Source organism: Lepisma saccharinum, chromosome 8 (assembly GCF_977018435.1).
Source record: "Lepisma saccharinum chromosome 8, izLepSacc3.1, whole genome shotgun sequence".
NCBI classification, from domain to species: Eukaryota; Metazoa; Arthropoda; class Insecta; order Zygentoma; family Lepismatidae; genus Lepisma; species Lepisma saccharinum.
Genome location: NC_139236.1, coordinates 79,896,731 through 79,911,203, shown reverse-complemented (window position 1 = coordinate 79,911,203; position 14,473 = coordinate 79,896,731). Strand labels below are relative to the sequence as shown.

General features: G+C 40.8%; 1 protein-coding gene across 7 annotated transcripts in view; it reads left to right on the top strand.

The window, feature by feature from the left end:
- The window catches only part of LOC145991185 (sphingomyelin phosphodiesterase), a 176,469-nt gene that overhangs the window by 35,637 nt on the left and 126,359 nt on the right, over nt 1-14,473 (top strand). Inside the window, exons 1-2 of one of the 7 annotated variants that reach the window (XM_083127056.1) lie at nt 3,405-3,862; nt 8,738-8,801. The exons of 5 other annotated variants lie outside the window; for them this stretch is intronic. The gene's annotated coding sequence lies outside the window, so the exon portion shown is untranslated. Of the gene's footprint in view, nt 1-3,404; nt 3,863-8,737; nt 8,802-14,473 lie in introns of those variants that run through there. One more of the 7 variants, XM_083127057.1, reaches the window with a different exon arrangement.

Sequence of the window (14,473 nt, the reverse complement as noted above, 5' to 3'; positions counted from 1 at the left end):
CGCCCCACGACGGCCTAAAAATTGAGCGATCATCCCCTAGCGACTAACATTGAGTGATCGCCTCACTACGACTAAAATTAAGTGATCGCCCCACAACATCTAAAATTGAGCGATCGCCCCTTGTCGTTTAAAATTAAGCGGTTGTCCTTTGTCTAAAAGGACACAGTAAACATAGCGGACGACATCTAGACCCACGAGATGGTCATTGACGTTGACTGCATTCACATCATGTGAAAACGTTCGTGAATACAAAGTTCGCTCGTCTCTGAACGCATATACCATTGATGATACGCCTGGAGGGGGTAATCCGAATCGCGAATTCGGGAGTAAGCGAAGGTGTCACCTTGCATGGGCGGACAGGATCGAGGAAACCGCCCGCTAAGAGTGAGAGCATAGGCTTTTCCCGTGAAGTTTATGTAGGTCTGCCAACATTTTCCCCCGGCGCTTTTGCTGCCACAAAAATTCATACTCTCCTCCACATATCACGAATGTATGTCGCCGCTGTAACATTAAACCAGTTCTCCTTGGCAAGCGGACCTCTCGGATGCTCTTTTGCCAGAGTTGCCAACTTGCAGGAGAAGTCGGCAAATCTCAATTTAGTGGGTTCAGATGTAGTTGGCGGAAAGTCGACTGGAGATTCTGCGTTGGATATTCTTGCCCTCCCGGAGTGTGTAACGCGGTCGAGATGGATTTTTCTTGCTTTACGTCGTTTTCAGCACTGTTATAACTAATCGAGACGACGAGAATTGATGATTGCATGATATTGAAGAACACTTGCAACTGAAATCAATGGAATCAAGTTCAAAGGTTTGATTTGAAGTAAAGATAATTTTATTGTTTTCAGCCTGTTGAACTTTGAAAACCTCAGATCTAACTCAACAGCAATATCATTTACTGAAGCCATTTTGAGAGACAAAACTCTTCTGAATAAGCATTTTCTGTATTTGTGATGGCATGGATGGGCGTCGGAAAGGGATGGGGGGGGGATCGAACATGTCCATCGACCCTTCCCTGGAAATTGGCATCGTTCATTTCAATTTTCAATAAAGCAGAAAGTTTGTTTTTTGTATTGGTAACAGAAATACATTCTTCACAAGGAGTTTGGAATATTGTTATATTAGGCAATAGGTGATAGACCCGGTGGCATATGTGGGCGAAAACACAACTACCAGCGGTGTCGTGGGAGAAGCGCACGTGGGAGGAGCGCACAGTGTGTATTATTCAGTTAGTTATTGGGACAGAATGACGAAAGTAAAAACTGCGTTAGATTGAAAAAGAATGTGTGAAATTCAGGAACCAGGTTACGTTTTCATATTAAACCATTTAATTCAAATAATAATTGGTTCCACAGCTTTCAAAATTAAAAAAGAATGCCACTGACTTTGTGTGTAAAAGTTAGTAATAAAATAGAACTATGAATTTCAGGACACTAACTTTATGAAATTTTTAAAAAATAATGAAAAACATTTGTGGATCGAATGTCAGTCTCTCTTCAAGGATTTAATCCTAATAATAGTAATAAAAACGACATCAATAAATTTGAAATAAAATTGGTTTGTTTCTTTAGTTTATAATAGTTATTATTTAGAATAACAATCACAACCATACAACCATGATAGTAAAAATGGTCTGACCTACAGTTTGAATTTGTATCCGAACCCCTGTGCAATATGCTTCAAAAGGGGATCGAACCAGATACCCCTTGAGATAATAGTTAGGAGCTGTGGGAAATCCGGGGCGATGAGGATTAGTGTGTGGGGACTGGGCGCACCTTCGGGATCAACAAATTAACATTTGTTGCCTCCAGCTTTACTCCTCATATCTGTTTGTTCAGTTTAACGTGGTAATAGGAGGAATTATAATAATGACTTAACAATAATTAACATCTATTCCAGTCGTGGACCTCTATTTTTGCAAAACAATATGCTAATCCCTATGGAACAGTGTTTCAACCGCCGGGCCCTGGCGTCAATCAAACTGGGCGGCGAGAGGTTCTGAAATTTGCGACTTGCAGCCCAAGCTGGCAACGACGTGAAAAGATGTCCATTCATTCTGGGTTCACCAGCAATAGGAGGAAATCGTTTAGCGCCATTGCTCGTGAGAAATCAAATCAACTTCCAAATTTGAATTACAGGCGTGGAGCTCTTCTCGGCTTAGGGCCGGAAGGGATAAAGCGACTTGCAGCCCAAGCTGGCAACAACCTGGATACATGGCCTTCCGTTCTGGTTTCGAGGTAGACTCCGATAACCGGAAATGCTTTCGCGACAGTGACTGTGAGCGAACAAACGATCTAAGCTGGGGGCGCGTTTATTATTTCCCGCCTCCAGATTTGGAGGTTGACGAACGGGCACCACGCTCAATTTAGTTTGCGCAGCAATTTTCGTTAACAAATATACTGAAGTTGAAATATTCTGATAAATTGGAATTTTGTCGTGGTCCGAAATAGAACATGGCAATGAAAATCAGCATGTACCAAATTAATTTAATGATATTGGCCAGAAGAAACTAAAGGTTCCATTAGATTCAGTCGTTGTCAACTAACTTAATTTAAATCAATTTTTATATTTGACAACAAGCGTGGGCACAATCTAATACTCTGTGATTATGCCATAATTTATTTATTACTGGGGAATTATTATGAATTTATCGGGTCGCGGGTTCACGAAGGTTGAGAACCCCGAACGAACGGTCATCTCTCCAGGCGGTTGCCAGCTGGGGCTGCAAGTGGCTTCACCCTTCCCACACTAACTCGAGAAAGACCCAACCGTTAAAATTCTAATTTGGAGGCTGCCCGGGAGACAGTCCCCCCCTCAGCGGCTTTGTTTTCTCGCCAGCACTGGTGAGATAGAATTTCCTCGTATTTCTGAACTAACGAGAGGCCATCTTTGCAGGTGGTTGCCAGCAGACTCGAACTTGGGGAGGGGGGGTGGCAGACTTGAAAAGTTTTTCATCCCATATGCATAACATGCAGGATTATTTGCTAAGTAACGCATACATTTGTGAAATCTCAAATATTGCTCTTTATTACTTTGGTTCCCAGGTCCCAAATTGTTAACGAAAATAATAATCCTGAAAATTGCGGGGTCTTGTTGCCTGTGGTTGTCAGCTTGGGCTGCAAGTCGAAAACTTCAGAACGACTCGGGGCCCGGTATAATTGGTGCAAACCGGCCCGCGGGCCGGCGGTTGAGAAACACTTCTGTAGAACATTGAAGTCAGCTTGTTTCCTGTTTACAACTTCCTCCCATCCGCAACTTCTAGATCCGCCAGTGTGTCTGAGGGGGCTGGAGTCGTAACGGTCTTTCGGAACTCAGCCGCTTTGAAGAAGGAAAGCGTTTCAAGTCCTACTTCCGACTGTCACGCTGCCTCCGACCGCACAGTTATGTGTAATTAGTTGCGTAGGGAATTCCGACACGACAAGTATGGTGTACGCTGCGTCGGCGGAAAAAATTGACATGGCGGATTCCTCCATGTTGCTGTGAGATGTTCTGATGTTACTCGCAACTGGGCTGGAACAGAGTTCCTCTTCCCTGGCGTGCGGTTTGGGAGGGAAAAGTGCGATGAAGAGGAAACGTTGAAGGAAGTCTGCTTTTTTGGTGTTCTTCGATATTGCGACTTGCACTTTCTTTCGTTTTGACTTCCAGTGTGGCCCTGGACGTGAGTGTACGATGTATAGTGCGTTTCTGAGTGCGGTTTTCTAATCGGGAATGGAGTTAAGATGTTCTTACGTAAACGTCTGGAGAACTAATGCAATTGTTGTAACCAGTGTTTTGTTGGATATGATGTGGATCTTCCAATATCTTCGCACCGGACATAGCACGTGACATACTGACACAAGATAAGGATACGTACTTCGTATACTTGGGTGAGTTTATTACAGGATAAACATTTTGTGTGAAATTACCAAACCATAGGCCCCAGTACTGAAATATTTGTAAATAGGCGACAAGGAGTGCTCAAATTGAAGGCGAGAACATTAAATTAATATGGAATTTCTACAGGGTGTCTTGTAAGTCTGTACCCTTTTTTGTATAATATGGAAAACACAGTGTACTGAACATTGATTTGGACGCCGAGGAAAGTGGAATGGACTCCATGGAGACCAGTTCTCACTTTGCTCAAGGTTTATGCATGTGTGGGGATCACATAAAAACCGAGGTCAAAGTTCAGAACATTCTCCACAGAATGATCCATAAAATGCTGTGGAGTGGAGATTTCGTTTTGAGCTGTGCGTGCAACATAACGGTGGTTTCGGAAAATTCACTGTTCCACTCTGGAATCGATTCACTCCCTCCGCAACAAACTTTGTTGTTATAGATAAAAATATCGAATTTTAATTAGCATTTGTTTGATATAGTAAAGAAAACACACGTGCTCACAGTTTACATTACAATCATAGGACGCCATATTCATATAAATGAGTAAATTATTTGTTTTATTTTACTTCGCTTTTCTGCCACCTTTGGGTAATCGGGAAGATAAGGATGAATGGTGGCAAGATGAAATTGACGACACAAACCCCACAATTATGTTGACTAAGGGGGGAACCCCCGAATGTATCCTAACCTCCACCCGCATACATTCGAGGGTATGCATGTCCCAGTGCTTTTGTGGTAAACTGGGACGGCAGTTGCTCGTTTTACGGTTCCCCCGTTATTGTTACACTCCATTGCTTTATTTGAAATTTGCATTTTACATAAATCTGGAAATAAAAATTGACAAATACAATAATAATTAATAACATAATATATAACATAAAATATACGAGGGTCGCTATTTATATTTTGAGCCTAACAATAAAAAACCAGGAATTTGGCATTGAAAACTGCTTTATTGTTTTTCGAAGTACTCTCCTTTATGGTCAATATACTTTTGCATTCGTTCGAACCATTTGTCAAAGCAGTTTTTCCAATCTTCTTGAGACACCTCCATAATATGGTTTTTGAACGCATCAACGGCGTCTTCCGCCGACGAAAATCGTTGTCCACGCAATTTATTCTTGATATTCGGGAACAAGAAGAAGTCATTGGGTGCCAAATTAGGACTGTACGGCGGATGACCCATCAATTCGATTTTTTGACTGTTCATAAAGTCGGTTGATAGACGAGATGTGTGACAGCTGGCATTGCCTTGATGAAGAATGATCCGACGGCGTCTGTTTGTTTTCCGTATTTGACCGAAGACCTCTGGCAAACAAATTGTTGTGTACCATTCAGAGTTGACCGTTCTACGTTCCTCTAAAGGCACAGTTGCCACATGACCAGTTTTCCCGAAAAAACAGGCGACCTTTTGTTTCGATGTGCTTCGAGCGCGAACAACTTTTGTTGGATTGGGTTCATCTTGAAACACCCACACAGTCGACTGCTGTTTACGTTCCGGCTCATATGCATATATCCATGATTCGTCACCTGTTACAATCTTATATACGTCGTTTGAAGCACCACGATTGTATTTATTGAGCATTTGTTTGCACCAATTGACGCGAGCGTCTTTTTGAGTTTTTGTCAAATTGTGTGGGATCCAACGAGAACATACCTTTCTCACAGCTAAATGATCATGTAATATTTTATATATGCTGGTGGAACTAATGCCTATGGTTGCCTCAATCTCACAGTATGTCACATGACGATCTTGCAGTATTAGGTTTTGCACAGCATCTATGTTTTCTTGAACAACAACTGATTTTGGACGACCTTCGCGAATCTCGTCGGTGAGCGAATGGCGGCCACGATTAAATTCGTTATACCAGCGTTTCACAGTGGCAAAGGATGGGGCTTCATCGCCAAATGTGGAAGTAAGTTGATCGACGCATTCTTGTCTTGATAATCCACGTCGAAAATCGTAAAAAATCATCGCACGAAAATGTTCACGAGTTAATTCCATTTTATTGTTGTCGCGCAATCTCCAAGGCAACATAAACAACACAAATGAAGCTATTGACAAAACATTTGAAGTACGTTATGGTCTATATGCCAGACGATTCCGTGCAAACGTCAAATCGCGCCTAACTTCAATCAGTGTTGCCAAGGCTCAAAATATAAATAGTGGCCCTTGTAATTTAGTATGATTACATTGGTTTCAGTACAGTATAATGTTATTTACACCTATACCTTTCATTTTTACATGAACCTTCCCTGGAATATGTTTAAAATACAGTATAAGTATTGTGTGTATGTATGCATTATTAAACATCTATCTGATTTCGGGATCCGAAATCTATAGTTTTGAGCTCATATCCCCATATTGGCTCTTAGTACATCCATCATCGTTGCCGACCATGGTTTGGTTGGGATATTTTGTCCTCTTCTCGGTGTGGATGCTACAATGCCCATTTGTAGATTTTTTGTGAGCAGGGTTGCCCAATCGTCAATGCTTCTCTCCGGTCCTAGATTTTCAGGAAGATTTATGTTTTCGAGAAGGATATTTGCATCCGTCCTGCTCCAGTTGTATGTTATAGCCCGATCATTTTTGTTTTCCAGTGAGGTTCCCAATTTTATATTAAAAAAGATATCAGATTATGGTCGCTGGTGGTTACCATATCATGTACCTCCCAGTTTTCTATGAGTGCTGACATTTGATTGTTCGTTAAGGTTAGGTCTATGTTTCTGCTTGCCCCTGCTCTTCCCCTGTACGTGGGGGGATTCCCTGGTAGGTTTTCAACGTTGAGATTCAACTCTGCAATGAGGTCTGTCATCTTTTCCCCCGTTATCATCAGTTTCCTTGCCGAACCAAAGGGGAGAGGAAGAGTTACTGTCGAGGGTTACAAGGATTTTCTTCTTGGCATTGGTCAGGCAGGCGCTCCTAATACGGGCAGTGTAGATTTCAATGTTGCAGCAGTATTGGCAATAGCTGTTTATTATGATAAAGTTCATCTTTCCGTAGTTTACTTCTATGCAATTTGTATGCGTGTTTGAGAAATTCGAAATTTTGAGGATAGTGATGTTATTATTGAACGATATAATTGCTGCTTTCGTATTGCTGTGTGAATTATACAGGGTGTAGCAAAAGTCCCTTCCCCCCCCCCCCTTGAATTGTAGACAAACCTGCAAAATGTTATTTTAACAGCATGCGTATGATGAGAGGATGGTATACCATTAAATCAGACCAATGATCAAGAAGACTTAGGTGGGCAGGCCATGTGGCACGAATGGGAGAGGAAAGAGGAGTTTACAGGATTCTTGTTGGGAAACCTGATGGTAAGAGACCTGTAGGAAGGCCAAGACGAAGATGGAGGGACAACGTTGAGATGGACCTAAAGGAAATCGGTAGGGATGGAAAAGAATATATATATCTTGCTCAAGATAGGGAAACATGGAAGGCCTGTGTTGCTGCAGCCATGAACCTTCGGGTTTAAGAAGGCTAGAGAGTTAGTTAGTTAGATCACTATTTACTTTAGAGCATCTGTGTGCACACCGCCATTTTCATGGCACAGTATTATTTGCCTCCAGGTGCGATGTGAAATCCTCCGTAACATAAGATGTCAGATCTGGATTTCGGGGTGGCCATTTTAAGAGAATTCCTCAATGATGTGTTCAGAGACAAACTGATTTGACAAGGATCGCCAAATTTACCAGCACCTTTGAAATGGCCACCCCGAAGTCCAAATCTAACATCTTGTGATAATGCGCTATGGGGGCACATGAAACAGAAAGTCGCCCATAATCGTTATCAGACAACTGAGGAACTTCAAGAAGCTGTTTGCAGTGCGTTTGCTTCCTTCACGCCAGCCAATTTACGGAGGATTTCACATCGGACCCGGAGGCGAATAATACTGTGCCATGCAAATGGCGGTGTGCTCACAGAGTAAATGGTGGCCATTGGTTGTTCTCTCGCTCTCATCATACACATGCTGTTAAAACAACATTTTGCAGGTTTGTCTACAATTCAAAGTGGGGGGGGGGGGGTAATGGGACTTTTGGTACATCCTGTAGAATAAGGTAGCATCAGTTGGTGCATGTATTAGTTGTTCATTTTGTAAATATGGTTCCTGGAGTAACAGCATGTCTATGGTTTATTTTTGCATAGATGAAAATTTCCTCAGTGACTGTGAATCCAGGCACCAGAGCATAGTTAGTCTGCCAAATCCAGTCCGAAGTGTAAAGTTGACATTTGGGTGCCTTCATAAAGAGTCGCCGTTACATCCTGAGTGTCCCTTCATCCTCGCCGTCGTGATGTAGCCAAAAGTGGCAGAAAAACTACGCTGAATTAACGAAAATCAAAACTATTATTTTGTCTCTCCCCATCTTTTCACCTCATTTTCTTCTCATTCCTTGGTCCTCTTGTGTTTGTGTGTGCTATTTCTCACCCTTTGGTAGGAATTTTCATGAAACAAATATTTACTTCCTTAATTGCTAATTTCTAACTTTACCTAAGTAGAAGTCGTATAATTAAAGTTTACGAGAAACTAAGAAAAAGCCAAGAATTTTGGATTTGTTATTTTGGTAGACACCCTGTTGTGTCTTTTTCTCTCGCTCTTTATTTTATCTCTGTAACTCAGTCTCCCTCATAGCAACGATGAAGCAGTTCTATGTAAATACAGCATGCAACACGCAGTCACGTGATTAGAAACTTTGTGCTTCTCTAAGCTGTTCAAGATGATGATGCAATTTCTAATAAAGCACTTCCCTTTGTTGATTTTTCCTTGCGCTTGTCATTCTCATCCTCCTCTGGCATATGAACTTTCCAAGAACATCTTTCCTGGTGACATCATTCAACATATGCGTTTTCTTTTCTTCTGCAGGTACGTTCCAGTAGCACCTGTTGAGTATCATCAAAATGTGACATCAGCGCTTTTAATTATCATGGTAAGTAGCTTGCAACCTCGTTTGTGTGTAAAATTGCCATCGCTTTGTTCAAGGAATGCGTGCAATTAAAATTTGCATTTAGCAGCTGAGGTTGTTTGTCATGCCGTATGGGTCAATACAATGCTGGATTATATCGAGTTATAACATTGTTACATGCAACATATCATTCGTATCGTACATAAATGACCTTGTGATCAAGCGATCTTGGGTTCAATCCCGATTAAGGCATGTTGAACAGTGTTTGCTATCCCAACTGTACGTATCTTCATTCCTGATAAGCCTATCAAAAATGCATTACATCGAAAATTTAAGGCTGAAATACAAGAACCACGTCAGAAATTCGTGTTTTTTTATTGTTTTTAATATTCTACCACTTAATCCGTAAGCATTAATGATTCCGTGAATTTTCAAAATTTAAATGCCGACCTCCGTGGCGTAATGGTTAACATAGTGTGCTATGATGCCAACGGATCACGGGTTCGAATTCCGGCCTGGGCCAAGGTGCTCTTTGTGAGTGTCCCTTCATCAGTTCCATCCTTATTTTCGCGATTCGCCAAAGTAGCACAAAAGCGAAGTAAAATAAAGTCTAAATTAAAATATACTTTATTACTAAAATATCCCCCTTGCTTTCAGATTTTTCTTGAGCGAGGAGTATAAAAGTTACAACAAAATGGCAAATTATGCATTTCTATATATTAACACTAAGTAATGGGAAAAAATGGAAAGAATAAGTTTTGTGCCGAATATTCTTTCGTCTGCTGTGTCGAGTAGACATCTATTCCAAATAATATATTAACATTAAATTGGCAATAAAATTATAGAACATTATTGTAAGTTTATTATAATTATTATTTCATAAATATTGTATCTACTTTACAATTTTTGGTGAATAACCTTCCCCCCCCGCAAAACATTATGCCGAGGGCAGTAGGGTGGGCTATGCTTGTGGCATCATCTTATAGCAGTAGTAACTCCACCAAAATGCAATTCCGTCCATAAGTTTACGCAGGGTTATGGTTTGATTTTATTTTAACTTTTGGCTAATCGCGACGATGAGGATGAGTGAATGTGATGAAATTGATGAAGGGACACACAAAGAATACCCATCCCCAGGCCGGGATTCAAACCCGGAACCCCTGGCGTGGTAGCGAGAAGTGCTAACCGCAGGGTTGTGCGAATTATTGGCATATTCACCTATAGCTGAAGTCTTCAACGCAGTGCCAGTTCGGTATCTTTGACACAGCCCCAGAGGAAGGCGACTGGACACGTTCTGGTTTCGAGGCATCACCTGTTTTTCTGAAAAGCGCTGTTGTCTCTTTTGCGTGCAGTATTTAGACATACATCCATTCATTCGATCCGATGTTATACTCCCAAGGTCTTTATATTGTATAAAAAGAAAAAAGCTCAACACAATAACGCTACCTTACACAACCGCAACCTCGCGTTCAGAAATCGCTAAAAGAAGTTGAATTGGCAACAGCTCATTTATTCCGTGTACTTGACAAGTTCTGTCATTGGACAGCGCTATTGGTGCGAAACGTTTCAGGAGACGATTTACTGGACTCCATGTGGACTTGACATGTGGTTGTTAGAAGGAAAACTGATCTTTCGGAACTTTATTTGAAGTAAAGTGAGGCTGCAATGACGAGGACAACTTTACTTAAATTTAGTTCAAGAAAGTGCAATTTTCGCACACGGGAAAGTTGCCAAAACATTCTCAAAATGTCTTTCCTTTACAGTGTGAAATATTGTTTGTCAAAGCTCTCTTATCATCGAAACACATGTTGTTTCTTTGCTGGCAAACAAAACCAAACCCTACAATCTCTCCTTTTGAGATTGTCTTTTATCACTATTGACATTTTGAGATTGTCTTTTATCACTATTGACGTTTCAATCGCAAGAAAAACAATGAAATGACGTTACGTTACAGCAATTTCTTCTTTTGCATCATACACAAGAACTCTCTTTATCAGTGTGTTAAGCGCCTTGTAATCAAGGGGTCCTGAGTTCGATACCCGATCAAGGCACATGGCACAGTGGTTCAGATCCCAATGTAGGTCCAGTCCCGATTAGCCTTTCTGTACATAAAGTGGACTCAAAACAACAATTTAATCAATCAATCAGTGTGTTAATATATCTTGTGCAATCGTACGGATTAGTCTGATACAAAATTCGTGCTCATAAACAGTGGCTATGCTTTTTGTATTTAAGAATAATTAATAAAAAAATCGTAAATCCTTGTACACCATAGAAATCTGAAAGCTTTGGTTATAGGAACGTTTTTTCATGCTTTCATGACGCTAAATATATTCTTAGAGAATTTCCCACACATTATATTGTGCATTCTGTGTAAACTCCTAAGCCGCCTTGGTGGCCGATGTTTGGTCTTTCCACTATAAGTTTCGGATTCGAGTTCTTGCCTTACCATAGGCGTGTTAGTGTCAATTTAATATAGTGAGCATTCATTCTTATCCGCGCAATTAACCGAAAGTAACAGAAAAAATCGGTCTGATGTAAGAAAAATTCATATTTAAACTCCTAAAACTTGAAAACTCTTTATATGTGTGTGGCATCATTCTTCTCAAGATAAGACCGTCCCTTATAGTACTTGTCTTAATGATTTATCATCTTGCAACTTCCTTTCATTCTTCTCTTAAATATGTGGATAATATTTTTTTATACATCTCCTCAACTTCGTCTTCTAATACTTCTCAGTTTTTCGTAAAATCAAGATTTCATTCTTTCGGGAAAAGTTGTTCTATTTTCATCAGCAAAACCATATAAATTGCAATCATGTGTCAATGGAAACGACAGGTAAAAATCCTAGTTTCACGAATGGCGCACCAATCTGATGCACGAAGTGTAAAGCAAGTTACAGAGTTGGCCTGACGGAATGTGAAAAGATATACAAAACGGTAAAAGCTTAATGAGGTGAGACGAGACTTGTTAGCGCAGAAGAGTTACGGTGTGGTGGTGCAGACAATACTAGAGATACCGTTAGGAACGTAGTAGTGTTTTTTTCCCTTAATATATATTTTTTAATCATATTCACACCTTACTTACCTTACCCTATAGTTCTGTAGTCTAGTAGGGGCGTGGAGGAGAACGTGATACACCACCAGATGAAACTGTACCTTTATTTTCTTGACCATCCACTCTCTCTGAACTTTCTCAGATCGTCCTTTCATCCTCTGATTCTAGCTTCTTCACATCCTCCATGCTTCCACGTCTTCCAAATTCTGACCCCTACTTTCCCCAGATCATTCTTCATTTCATTCTCTCAATTCCAGCTTCCTCAGATCAACCTCTTGTATCAGATGTAAGAATCAATTGTCTGCCTTTTATAAGAAAAAAAATTGATATTATTTTCCAACTCGTGAAGTTTTATGAATTAGGAGGTGATGCTGCAGGGACGGAACAGGTGGGAGAGATAAGTCGCATGAGGTAGGACTTCCCAATGAATAGAGCGTCGCTTTAGTTCTGTTGCCGTGTGCGGCCTGGCATTATCATGCAGCTGTATCACTTGCCCAGTACCACTGCCGGTAAATGGTCTTTTCCTCTCAATTTCGTCACTCAAACGAATCAGTTCAACGCCGAACAAATAATTTCCTACGCCTCAGCGGCATATGTCTTCGGTTGATATTGCAAGAAAGTATGCATTACCTCACGTGTTGCGTCTTCTCGAACGGCACCGTGCTCACAAGTGCTTCTTTATGTTACGTCGTCTGCTATTCGGGTATTTTATCTTTTTAGGTTGGTATTGGGATGCCGAAAAATAGCGAGGAAAGTTCCAATTTGTCCAGTCGCAACAGTAAAGTTTAATAAGTGAATTATTGTAGAGGCCGAAAATTAATTTGTACACCTAATATATTCTCATTCCAAGCTTCCTCGGATAATACTCCAATTTCTCGTCTCATTTCTGGCTTCTTTAGATTATTCTCCGCCTCCCCTACTTTCTCAATCTCAGCTCTCAGATTATCTTCCTCCTCCACTACTCTCTCATTCGTAGCTTCCTCTCGTTGCAAGTTCCTCAGACCATCGTGTGGGAGAATAAGAGAGAAATAAAATTCCACTATATAAGCAAATAATGTGTTTAAATAGGGCATTGTTTGCAATGTTATTTCTGTCAAGTATCTCTGGATCTGATTTATCTGGAACTGTTATCTTCGTTACATCATTGTTTTACTTAATATGATTTCTTGCCTGTCCTCATTCCCCATTCTCTCACAGTGAAGGCTTATGTATTAAGTACATATTCTGCTTATAGCCATTAATGCGAGAGCAAATATACTGTCGGTAAGAAACGTTTTCCTATTGTTATGTAACTCCATGAGTGTGTATTTCCGCCCTCGTGTTTGGATGTAGATATTTTTGGTTATTCTCGCTCTCTAGTTTAATTACGATGATGAGGATGAACCGCGAATTGGTGAAAATAGATGTCGCAGTCGTCTGTGCCTTACCCAGCAATTTTACCTAGGAATGTCGGTTCGTAGCGCCCGTCGCTAACGACGCTAGGGTTGCTCAAGGAATGATGAACACATTACATTCTCGTACATTTGTGGTTAGGAGTACCATGCCTAATCTCATCTTGGAGCGCGTAACGGTTACATTGCGTGAAGACCATGCTTATCGTTCGGTTGTTACGAGGATTTGTGGGTCGCTCAGCAACTCGTGGACTCTGTCCTTGACTCACTCAGGTAACAAGCGTCATTATCAGTGACATATTTTTCGCTAGTGGATAGCAGCTTGTTTTATATAGCGAAGGTTCCTCAAGTTTTTGGAGTTGAGGACCAAAGACGTATCCAGGGGGTCCGGACCCCCACAAATTCCTTTCTTGTTTTTGAAAATACTGTGGTATTGTTAGTTATAGAATGTCTCTGTGTGCACGGTTTGTTAATTCTGAAAATAACATCCCCTAAAAGTTTTTTTTTTTAGTTTCACACTGGGTAGTGATAAAAGTTTGTTTGTTTTTGTTGTTTTTTAATAATACATGCAGAGGTGAAATACTAAAAACAAATATATTGCATCATGTACCATGCAGTAAAAACAAACTATTGTCAGTGTGTGAAACGCGATTTCTAGAAGAAGAAAAAAATCACTTCATGCTTTTGTTAAATTTCTTCAACCTTGTCATTTAAGTGGAGATGTCCGGTCCGAGTGAACCATCCCAAGCAAGTGGTCTTCTAGCCGCAGTTGACATGGGGACTTTCGTAATTGTACTCTTTTACTGTACAGTTGTCAAAGCAGTTAGAGCCCTCATCACAATTTAGCCTCTGCTCTTTCTTGCCCGAGAGACGTAAAAAAACTGCTTCAGGTACCTCGGGAGATTTGAGATGAAGGGTTCAGCCAAATATTTCAAACTGTTTCTGAACAGTGTCAGCAGACATTCAGGTCTAAAATTACGATTTAAAAAAAGACGAGATTATTATCCTTGTACTATTTTAGAGGGGGAGGACGTGCTATTGGCCTTCGGGGATTGGCACTCCTGGCTCGACCCACCCCAAATTTTCTTTCTGGATACGCCCGTGTTGAGGACGGGACTGGAATTTGATGTTTTGGTTGCCCTTTGGATAGGCACGAAGATATCCCGAGACTCGACAGCCGTTTGAGGGAAAGGACCTGCAAACCGACTCTTGATTGAGTAACTGGTGGTCAGCGCATCGAGTTGATTC